The sequence below is a fragment of the Chenopodium quinoa genome, unplaced genomic scaffold (assembly GCF_001683475.1).
Source record: "Chenopodium quinoa cultivar QQ74 unplaced genomic scaffold, ASM168347v1, whole genome shotgun sequence".
Lineage (NCBI taxonomy): Eukaryota > Viridiplantae > Streptophyta > Magnoliopsida > Caryophyllales > Amaranthaceae > Chenopodium > Chenopodium quinoa.
The window spans coordinates 960,024-971,791 of NW_018743787.1; the positions used below are offsets into that span (position 1 = coordinate 960,024).

The 11,768-nt window shown below is 38.8% G+C and overlaps 1 long non-coding RNA gene across 3 annotated transcripts; it reads left to right on the forward strand.

The window, feature by feature from the left end:
• The first annotated feature begins 1,984 nt into the window (after window positions 1-1,984).
• Window positions 1,985-5,707, forward strand: LOC110684912. Of its 3 annotated transcripts, XR_002503886.1 has the most exons (8): window positions 1,985-2,245; window positions 2,885-3,098; window positions 3,359-3,414; window positions 3,780-3,836; window positions 3,943-4,070; window positions 4,792-4,953; window positions 5,057-5,143; window positions 5,437-5,672. It is a non-coding gene; the product is annotated as an uncharacterized LOC110684912 (long non-coding RNA). The 3 variants fall into 3 exon arrangements; XR_002503887.1 differs by lacking the exon at window positions 1,985-2,245 and having other exon boundaries at window positions 2,253-3,098; window positions 4,792-4,949; window positions 5,437-5,707; XR_002503885.1 differs by lacking the exon at window positions 1,985-2,245 and having other exon boundaries at window positions 2,253-3,098; window positions 5,437-5,679.
• Window positions 5,708-11,768: the final 6,061 nt, after the last annotated feature.

Below are 11,768 nucleotides of genomic sequence, written 5' to 3' on the forward strand. Positions count from 1 at the left end.
AGATACTGACCTGGGAGGAGATGCGGTGGCGCAACGACGACTGTTGACGACGACGGCAAAAGGTCCTTTGTTCTGAAATTCTAAAATGGACTCTTTTTTTTTCGGGAAAAAGAGTCCTGTATGATTATGAATAAAGGAATAAGAATAAGGAGTGATATTAGTTTTTTTTTTTTTTTTTTTTTTTTGCAGCAACAACTTATTATACTAAGGGTTTCTTATTTCTTTATTAATAAATTTTAAAAACAATTGTAGCGAGTTACAATAGTAGTTGCAAATTTTATCAAAAAAATGGTTTCGAAATTATTAATCTTAGCGACTTTAACTTAGTCGCAAAAAGTTATTAGAGCGTCGCAAATTAGTGACCACATAGCAACTACTACAAAGTCGGTTGCAAAATTGGCAACTACTCATTTTTTTCAGTCGCAAAATACTTCCTGCGACTAATTATTATGGTAGTCGCAAAAACTAGTTGCTAATTAGCAACCGCGTAGCAACTACTTCAAAATCAGTTGCTAAAGTTGCAACTACTCATTTTTTTTGTCGCAAAATTAATTTTTTGACGGATTACTACGGTAGTCGCAACAATCAGTCGCTAATTTCCCTTTTCTTGTAGTGTTCAAAGGTTTGAAGGACGGGTCGACTTTCAAGTTCGAACTCGTTCGCAAAAAAATCTTCACCCTCCAAGGAGCCCTGATGGAGGCGGACGCCTACATATAGGCGATCGAGCTCCGATCCTCCAATAAGCAATCAGACTCTAAGAAGTCTGATCAACAGAAGGAGGGTCGGCCTGCTCAGCCATCTCTAAAACCAGAAGAGAGCAAAAAGAAAAAACATATCTGGGCGGTTGATAGCTCTGATCAGCCGGCCTAGAAGAAAAAGAAAGAGTGGAAGTCGTACGTCCCAAGGTACGAGTTCCACAAGGACAGCTACGCCATCCTCGTGGAGATAAAGGATTGGCTGACTCTAGAGAAGCCAACTCCTATGAAAGGTGCTGCTGAAAATCGGAACAAGAACAAACACTGTTTTCACTGCTTCGGCCTCAAGCAGACGCTTGATCGTCTGGACAAAAAAGGAGCGCTGATATCCTATGTGGAAAGTCCAAAGTGACTTCAAAATCGAATCCAGGGCAGTCAAGAACAAAGACTCCCCAGCCTGCTATTAGCACTGAAACGGATGAAGATCTAGTCTATACGATAGCTGGCGGATTCCCCGGAGGTGGCCCGACCATCCAGGGCAACAAGGACCATTTGAGAAAGATGGTCCATTATATTGATGAGGGGCAGGCAAGGACCATCCAGGGCAACAAGGACCTTCCCCGAAGTCATCATCACCGAGAAGGACAGAGGAAAATTCCGTCGGCCGCATGATGACTGACGAGGGGAAAACTAGGTCGTTATATAATCTTCCATTGGTCAAACTAAATTTATAAACACTTAAGAAACCTAAATACGAGTATAGAGGCAAGTCAAGGGTCGAAGCCAAAGGAACGGTAATGTTCAAGCACTTTCAATTATGCGCCTTAGCTAGGTCAAAGACGGAAGTAAGAGAGAATACTAACAACTAACGAAACAAGTAACCAAGGAAATAAAACACTAGGACCGGGATCAACAATTAATCATGTCAATTTCAACAACTTTGGAAGATCATGCCAATAAAAGGTTTTGAAGACTAATGATAAGAGCAATCAATTGAAAACAAAGAGCTATCTCCTAATTGTTAAGCTAGGGTTCACTATGAATAACAAACCAAGAGAATCACAATCAAAACCAATCGATAATGGCAACTCCTAAATCAATTGTTCGTGTCATGAGCAATTATAATGCAATCTAGCATAATTCTCAAGGCCTTATCGAATTACACACATGCAAACCTTCATTAACAAGTCTACAAAAACTACATATTCTCGACGCTTTTCTCTCGACACCTCAAGAGAGCAGTTAGACCAAATAAGAACTATCCGCGTTTTGGCGACGCTTTTCATTGTCGAATAAAAATCCTATTACTTTTCTGTGTTGTGAATGAATATTTCACGTGATATACATTATATTCCTCACCCATGCATTTATTTTTAAGGAATTAAAAATGGCACCCACTTTTATTTATTCGATGTTGCATCTTCCAACCCCAAACCCCTAAAATGATAAATCAATTCATCTTCCATTCTCAGTATGTTATTCTAATCGCAGTATCTCTTTTTGAAGCTACGGATTAAAATGTGTTTTGCTCAAAGATTCAATTCCTTCAGGTATTTAATTTTCTTTCTTCTTAATTTTTTAATTTATAAGGGTTTTCTCCTAGATCTGGTTGTTTAATTAAGTGCTTGATTTGTGCTTAATTTGAATATGTTCTTTCTTTTATGTTTTAAATGAATTATTCCCCTTGAAAATTGAAAGTTGTCTCCATTTAAATTAGGGTTCACTTTTAAATCCAGGTAAATTTACGGTTATAAGAAATGGCATATCTGATTAAATGTGTGGATTTCATTATAAGAATTTTTTATTCAGTCGATTCGATTGAAATGGAAATTGAGAAGTAAATTCCTAAAGAGAAGTTGAAAAGCAGTAAGAAATTATGGGTCAAAGGTTTTGTGTTTCAACTAGCAAATCTAAAATGAATACTGTTTGGTTTAATTATCATTTGTTTTTTTTTTTTTCTGTAAATTCTGATTTTTTTTCTTTAAGTTATGAATTTCTAGATTTTTTCTTATTTGTCTTAATTTAAATTTTCTCTAAGCTCTAAATTATGAATGCTTGATATATATTATTGGGACAATTGAAATTTGGAATGAATATTGATGGGTTAAATTGTCAATCATGCTTCCTCAATGCGGTTTTTAATTTCGGAGTTCTACCGATGACATAACTAATTAAAATCCTCTTATAAGGATGTAGCAAACATATATCTAGTGTGGTGGTGATTTTCACTATGCAGAGTAGATTATATTGGAGGTGAAAGGATGGTTGTATGTCAGACCATGGTCCTTGTGGCCTGGTGGGAAACTTTTCCCCTATGGTTATAGTGGCTTTGGGGAGTGCTAGACAGGTGGTGGTCATGACTAGGTGGGATTTGAGTAAAAGAAGATAGATTCAATGGATCAGGTATGAATTTTTTTTACCTACAATTTTTATGCTTAACACATAAATCAATTGATATACTAAGCTTATATATGGTACTTAAGATCAGAATATCCTTGTGTGCATTTGATCTCTATATACTAAAACATACTTATTATGGTGCATATTGGCACATTTCTTAACAATTTATTTCATTCTCCATGGATTCAAGAAAGTTCAATTTATTAGCTAAGGCTATCCATCTTTCTTGGAAAGTATTATAAGTTGTTGTATTTTTTTTATAGTTGCTCAATGCATTAGTTTTTTGGAGAAGGGGTGCTGTGACGGTGCTGAGAACAAGGTACCTAGATTTTTTCTTTCTTCCTTTATTGTGATTATGAAAATCTGTTCAGTGATGATCTAACTTAATAATGTACAAATTATGCATACTGTTAATTGAATTAGAATGAACCCAGAAAAACTAGGTTTGAGCTTGCTTAATCTTCATCACTTAAATTACTTTGATTATTTAAACTTTTGTGATGATTATTGTAAGCCTTTATTGGTATCATATTGTTTGTGGTTCTGATTATATTTGTTTGAGCTTGCTTAATCTTCATTACTTGAATTACTTTGGTTATTTCTTGTATATTGTCTTTTTCTCAATGGCTTGCTTATGTTGTAAACTGCCTTTTTCTTTTTCCTTGGGTGTTTCCTCTCTACAAGGAGCCAACAACTTTGTGATTACATTTCCTAGATCTTATCATGGAGGTTTCAATCTTGGTAAGCAATTACGGTAGAATATATGTACATGATTAAACTGTAGTTTTTTTTCTTGTATAGTTTGTTGATTTAAGCTTCCAAAATATTGAGTCATTAGATATTTCAGGCTTGAACTGTGCTGAGGCTGTTAATTTTGTTCCTGCTGATTGGTTACCTCATGGAGGGTTTGGATCAGAACTGTATCATAAGCCTACTGTACTTTCTCATGATGAGCTGCTTTGCGTGGCTGTTAAGGTTGGCTGACTCAAATGAAATCTATAAATTATTTTTCCCAATTATAGTGCATATATATATATAGTGTGGTATCATAAGGCTAAGATTATAGTGTGGTATGGTCTATATGGTGGATCACTCACTAGGTTTTTTTTTTAATTTTTTTTTTAATTTTTATTGTTCGGTACATCTTGTTACTTCAAGTGGGTCCTTTTGTTGACTATTATGTTTTCAATAATATAGGATCGGAGTATATGAAGGTTGAGTTTTGTGTAATTAAGTCAGTCTTTGTCATTTTTTTTCCTCTTGATAAGTTCTTTTCTTGTCATGAGCAGTATACCTTTGCCACCTGCAATCCATGTTTCTCTGTTTTTGTTTTTGGTTAATAATTGGAATTTCTTTACAAACATATTTCTCATAGCTATATCGGGCCTGTCAATTCTGAGAACATGATTTTTAATAATTTTGTGTATATACTAAAGAAATGTGACTCTGGTGCTTGTGTTTGGCTCAGAAGTGTTTAATTTTATGACATGATGAGTGAAAATATGTTCTTGGTATTAAATAATATATGTTAGATTGTTGAGGATTTGATACACATCCTTGAGTTGAAATGAAGACTCGGGGTGATCTTAAGATGCCAATTTTTTCATTCCACTTTTATTGACTTCTGCTTGTTAGCTCTGTTGTGTGTGTGGATGTGTTTTCCTGGTTCTTTTAATTATTTTGGTGATATGAACAGATTGGTTGTGATGCCAAAGTAGCACTGTACATGAATAAGGAGGTATCGAGGGTCTTTACAAAAGAGAAGAATGGGAGGTAGCAGCTTTGGAAAAAGGGCCTTGTCAAAACAACATCTGTTATGTCACCCCGAAGACATCCTGAGTATGTTGGCACTAAGTAGGTATAGTGTCCTCATTTGGAAACCATTTTTATTTTCCTCTTTTATCTGATTTTATTATGAAAATCAATTATAGTAATTGATAATATGATCTATGTTGCTGCAGGATCCCACTTTCATAATATGCCAGCAGTATTTGTATCTTTCAACTGTTGTCTGTTGCTGTAGACCAACCACTTTTGTGTGTTTAAAGGTACTTTAAATGTTGATAATCTTGGGAGTACCTTTCATATAATATTGGCTGTTATACTTGGGAAAAATATACAATACTACCTCTGTTGCTAAAGAGCATGGGAAGATTAACTTTGCCTTCTCTTGCACATGTTCTTTGAACTTTTGTTGCTTATATATGACTCGTAATTTCTTGGTTTCTTTTTTATATTTATGATTGCGGTCGTGGACTGGTTCGGTTTTAACATGGGATACATTAATACGGATGCATATATTTGGTTCTTGTATTTATGATGCGGTTTGTTTGTCTTGCAGCACTGGGAGCGCCTTTGTGAATGTAATCCAAGGAGACGCCGCCTCCGATATCGCCACTCTCTTGCGGGATTAAACAAACTGTTATTCATAACAAAGAATGTAATATCATAACTAATTTCTTAGAAACATTGTTGTGCTAGCTAGTTTTGCTCTTGTATGAATATTTGTATACAATAAAATGAGTTTTTTTAAAAAAAAATTATTTAATTATTTTTGAATTTTTTGTAGCACAATGATATTTATAAGATGTCTTCAACCACCTGCCCTAATATTCTATAAGGAATTGTCGAAGCATTTCATTGTATAGAGCATTTTTTAATGACATGGTCGCTAAAAAGCGTCGCCAACTTGGAAAATATATACAAGTTGATAAATTATATACTAGGTGTTAAGGACAGTAAAAGTGTCGACAACTTTATAATCATAGACATGAAAAAGCGTCGAAAACTTTTAGAAGTTGCGCGAAAAATCCAAATCTGGACGCTTAGTATAAAAATTTGGACGCAAATAAGTGTCGAGATTCTTGACGCTTTTTTGTGTCCTACAAATTTCTCGACTCACGTTTTTTCGATGCTTTTTTAAAGCGTCGAGAAAAAAAATATCGACGCTTTTTTCCGTCGAAAATAGGCCTTAAAAGCGTCGAAAATATACGGAAATTCTTTAATATCAACAATAAATCAACACAATTTCCAAATTAATCACAATTAATCAATCATACAAGTTTCACCCGATTCCTAGACAAAAACTACTCAAATATCATCATCTATCAACAATCAACTAAAGAAATCAAGAATCAACCATCAAAATTAAACAAAGCAATAAGGAGAGATAGAGTTAAGAATGCTCATTGATAATAGAGAAGATCTTCAACACAATTGTCACCCTTGTATCTTCAATCTCTCAATCACCATTGAAATCCATCACTTTCTCTCTTTAAAACTACTCCTAATCTAGGGATAGGAACTCCTAATCTACCCCTAATCCTACTTAGAGAAGAGAGAAACTATTCTAAACTAAAGTATTTCATGTCTGAAGAATAAAGAAGGTCGTACAATATATATACAAAAGGAGAAAATAAATGAAATCGCAAGTAAAACCAAGAAACCCGCGCGCGCGGAAGAGAAAACCCCCAAACCCGCGGCCGCGGATTTTCCTCTCAAAGTTCTTGGTCGAAAATGGTTGCTAAGAGGCTGCAACAGCCCCCTCGCTCGCGGCCAGCAGACCCCGCGCATGCGGCAGATTAGCATGACCAAGCTGTAACTCACAATCTAAGAATTGTATTAAGGCGTGCAACCTATCATTAGAAAGCTCTTCAAGTATAGTTTCCAACCCAACTTGAATTACTTCAATCCGATCTGTAGAACTCAAGATATGGCTGAAATAATGCACAAAGGTCCTTTTTGATACTTTGCAAACCTTCCTTTTCCTTTGTTTCTAACTCAAATTCAATTCCGAAAAGTGCATATCGATCCTATTGGATGCTATTTTCAATTCCCATGCATATATCCCACGGCTGTGCTGCTGCGCTTCTAGGAGCTCAGGCTCGCTTCCTTGACGCTCAGAATCGCCACCTCGGAACTCGAGTTTGCAAAGCTTGCTTGGATTGGCTTGACTTGCGTGCTTGGCTTCCCTAACTTGACTCTGTTAAATTCCTTAAATGCACTTGAGCTCCCTCCTTGATTATTAAATCCGCGGGAACTCAACGTACCTACAAAACAAGACAAAGAAACAGAGAAGCGAGAGAAATAGCCGAGAAATGAATAAAATGATAAGAAAACCATTAAAAGCACGCATTTCTCTAAACTAACACAAAAACACATAAATCGAGCATTATTCTCTATAAACACGACATAAACGAATAAAAATGAGCTTAGAAATATAAAGAAAACATAGCCTAAAGGTTCCATAAATGGCACGGATCAATGACCTTGTTGTCATAGAATGCAAAGTGGCAACCAGTTGGTTGGTCGCATCTTGATTGACACAGGAAGCTCCTCAGATATCATCAGCCGCAAATGTCTATCCAACCTCAAGTATAAGCCGGATAGCATGATGGATGTCTCTCATACCCTTGCGGGCTTTGGGGGAGGAGTTGTGCATCTAGTCGGACGCATTAATTTGCCCATCCGATTGGGGAAAGAAGGTAGCGGTTGGCACATGACCATCCAAATCCTGGTGGTTGAAGCGCTGACCGCTACAATCTTATCCTAATTCGACCCACTCTTAATGAGTGCAAGGCCGTCATTATCCCTGCTCTCATTCTTGTTAAGTATGAGAAGGATGATGGAACTGTTGGCTCCCTGAACAGGGACTAGATTACGGCTTGAGAATGCTATCTCTCGTACGTCAACCTTGCGCAGCTGCAGCCGGTCAGGGCAAAGAGCCAATAGACCTTGATGATATTAAGAATGATCATCCGACCCAACCAGTTGCTAAGAAAAGAAAACACGATTAGGTGGTGGCGGTCAAGCAAGAAAAGCAATAGCAATAACTGACAAGGGAGCGGTCAGATGACCTCCGTCCCCAGCCTGCTGGAGAAAACATTGTTATTTCTCTGGATGATAGTCGACCAGAGCGAACTGTTAAAGTGGAAACGACTGCTTTTACTAAGCTCTTGCAAGCCTGCACCAAATGGCTGAAAGAATTCAAAGACATCTTTGCCATTGAAGTGGAAGAGGTGCCAGACATCAACGCAGATCTTGCCTTCCACAAACTCGTTGTGTATCCTAAAAAAAAGCCCATTCGGTAAAAGAAAAGAAACCATTGCGAGGAGAGACGTCAAGCGGCAGCCTTCGAAGTAAAAAAGCTTTTTGATTCTAGGTTCATTCGGCCTTGTAACTTACCTGATTGGGTTGCAAATATTGTGCTTGTAAAGAAGCCGAATGGTACTTAGCGCATGCGTGTGGATTATAGTGACTTAAACAGAGATTGTCCGAAGGATAGCTATCCACTTCTAAATATCGAGAGTTTGGTCGACTCTACAGCCGGACATGCCCAGATGAGCTTCATGTATGCCTATTCACGCTTCCATCAGATTTCCCTGTGGAAAAAAGATCAAGAAAAGACGACATTCGTCACTTATTAGGGGTTATTCTGTTATAATGTGATGTCGTTTAGTTTGAAGAATGCGCCTGCTACTTTCCAACGCATGATTAATACAATCTTCATTAATCAAATTGGGAGGAATGTAGAGGCGTATATTAATGACATGATAGTAACATCCAAACAGCAGGCGGATCACCTTGCTGACCTTCGAGAAACATTCGCTACACTCAGGCGGCACAAGGTCATGCTTAATCCAAAAAAGTGTGTCTTTGGTGTTGAGTCAGGGAAGTTTCTCGGATTCCATATTGACCAAAGGGGATAGAGGCTAACCCCAAAAAAATACAGGCAGTGATCGACATGCAGTCGCCCCGTACTATGAAGGAAGTAAAAAAATTAACTGGTTGTCTGGCAGCTCTGGGAAGATTTCTAAGTCGGTCAGGCGACAAGTGGCTGTACTTCTTCTAGGCGAATAGGAAAAAGACTAGATTTGAATGGGGGGATGATGCTAAGGTAGCCTTCTAAAAGCTAAAAACTCATCTTCACTCTTTTAGAGGTTGGTCAGTCCCTTTCCTAAAGAGGCTCTCTGTATGTATCTGGTTGTTTTAGATCATGCCCTTAATGTCGTTCTCTTAGCTGAAAGAGACAACATCCAGCTCGTGGTCTACTTCATTAGCCACGTTCTTAGAAACGCGGAACTTCGGTACCCCATGGTCGAAAAATATGCCTCGCCCTTTACATGGCTGTCAAGAATTTGAAGCCTTAATTCTTCGCACATTCGGTTATAGTCTACACTGACTAACTGATCAAGCGACAATGACGACCCTGGAATCCTCTAGCTGAATGCTCAAATGGGCTATTGAGTTGCGGGGACTGGAAATCACTTTTGAACCAAGGAAGGCAATAAAGGGGAAGGCATTCGCCGACTTTATTGTTGAAGGCCGGCTGAGCCGGACAATATCAATCAGGTTTGGAAAGTGTATGTGGATGGGAGTTCCACGATGAACGACTATGTTGCAGACATAATTTTCCAGTCTCCTGAGGGGGAAAATTATGAATATGCACTACGGTTCAAGTTCCAAGCCTCAAAAGAAGAGGCCGAGTATGAAGACCTTCTAGCCGGCATCCGAATGTGCAAGGTGGTAGGGATAACAAAGATTGATGCCTGCTCTGACTCTAAATTGGTCGTTAACCAGTATAATGGTGTTTATGAGGCCACTTATCCGTCTATGATCAAATACTTGCAGGCGGTAAAAGATGAAGCCGGGACACTTTAAGACTTTAATCTAAGTCAAGTGCCCAGATCAGCAAACAATCAGGTGGATGCTCCATCAAAACTGGCGTCATCCGCCTCATGTGAAACGCCTCGGTCAGTCTTCTTGGAATTCATGGAAAAAATGAAGTATATCTTATGAAGAGCCCATTAGTGTCCTTAACCAAAGCTTTACCTGAATGGATAGCATCCGGGTAGATCTTACAGACGACACACTCCCTGATTCACCTGAGGAGGCGGCCGTGCTAAAGAAATAGGCTGCAAGCTTTGAGATAAGACAGGGAGAGCTTTTCAAAGCCGGTTTCCTAAAGCCTCTTTTGAAGTGTGTGACCGAGAAAAGGTGCAAGAAGTTCTTGAAGAATTGCATGCCGGAAACTATGCCTCTCATATAGGTGGCACATCCATAGTTGTTAAGGCCACGCGGCATTAATTTTGGCCTACCCTTGAGGCGGACGCTATGGAGATGGTTAAAAAATGCGACAAGTGTCAAAAATTTGGCAAGCTAATCCATCGTCCGGCCACCAACCTGATGGAAATCCACAGTCCAGTATCGTTTGCTAAATGGGCCATGGACATCCGAGGCCCATATACGGCTGCTCTAGGCATCAAGCGCTAAATCCTAGTGGTTGTGGAATACTTCATCAAATGGGTAGAGGCGGAGGCGGTAAAAACATCAAGAAAAACGACGTCATTTCCTTCATCTAGAAGAATATCATCACCCGTTTTGGGGTGCCTATTTCTATGCTTTTTGACAATGGTCCTCAGTTTGAGACCCTCAATTAAAGACTTGATTTGGAGATTAGAGGATCTCCAACTAGTCGGCCAACCCCAAGCAAACGGCTAGGTCGAAGCCTTCAACAAGTTAATCTCAAACGGCATAAAAAAGAAAATTGAAAGAGCTGGCGGCCCCTGGGCGCGCGGATGAATTACCACACGTCCTATGGGCCATCAGAACAATAGTAAAAGGGGAAACTGGAGAAAACCCATTTCTCATGGTGTATGGGGTAGAAGCTATCTTGTCCATTGAACATTATGAGCCGACTCTTCGGATTATGCTATGTGATGAAGAGATAAACTAAGAGGCAATGCGCCGGACATTGGACTCACTCCCAGAGCGCATGGGCAATGCCTTGTGCCATAAGATCTACCGCCTAAGAATTACTCGAGCCTACAACAAAAGAGTACACAAGCGCCCTTTAAAAGTTGGGGACTTTGTGTTACGGAAAATGGAGGTAGTCGGTAGGGCGAATGAGCAAGGGAAACTAACCGCAAATTGGGAAGGCCCCTACCGAATCTATGAAGAAGTAAGCGGCGGCACCTACTGCCTGGAAACACCAGACGGCAGGAAGCTACCTAGAACTTGGATTGTAGATAACTTAAAGAAGTACTACTTCTGAAATTTTGTAAAGTTTTTGACCTGTTAATGAAATTTTGCCTTCATTTCCATACTTGTATTATTTACTTTATTTTGAGTACGGACTACACAAAGTGCATAAGGATCATGCTCACAACATTGAAGGATGTCGCCTGCATAATGAGCCGACGTATCCTACTTACCTTTTATAGCTCCTATTGTACAATGTGTAGACGAACCAATTAATAACCGACGACGATGCTTGAACATCGCTTGCACAATGTGCAAACGGACAACGTCGAGATTTTATGAGCTACCGCTTGCACAATGTGCAGACGACCTTGTATGCTTTATAACTTGTTAAAATTATAAAGGGATCGTCTTCCCCAACTGAAGACACCCAAGATCTTTAATAGGGGACTCGACTGCACCAAAGCAGTCTCCCCAAAACTTATTCAATTTTTAAGCTAAGTTATTAACTTAGCGGCTATTTATTCTTCATTCAATTTTTAAGCTAAGTCAATAACTTAGTGGCTATTTACTCGAGGCTAATGGCCGGATGAATATTATTTAAACTACCGTCTGCTCCAACATGAGTACGACTGTCTGCTCCAGCATGAGTCAGACAATCAGTGACGTCCATTTGGGAAAATTCATCGGGAG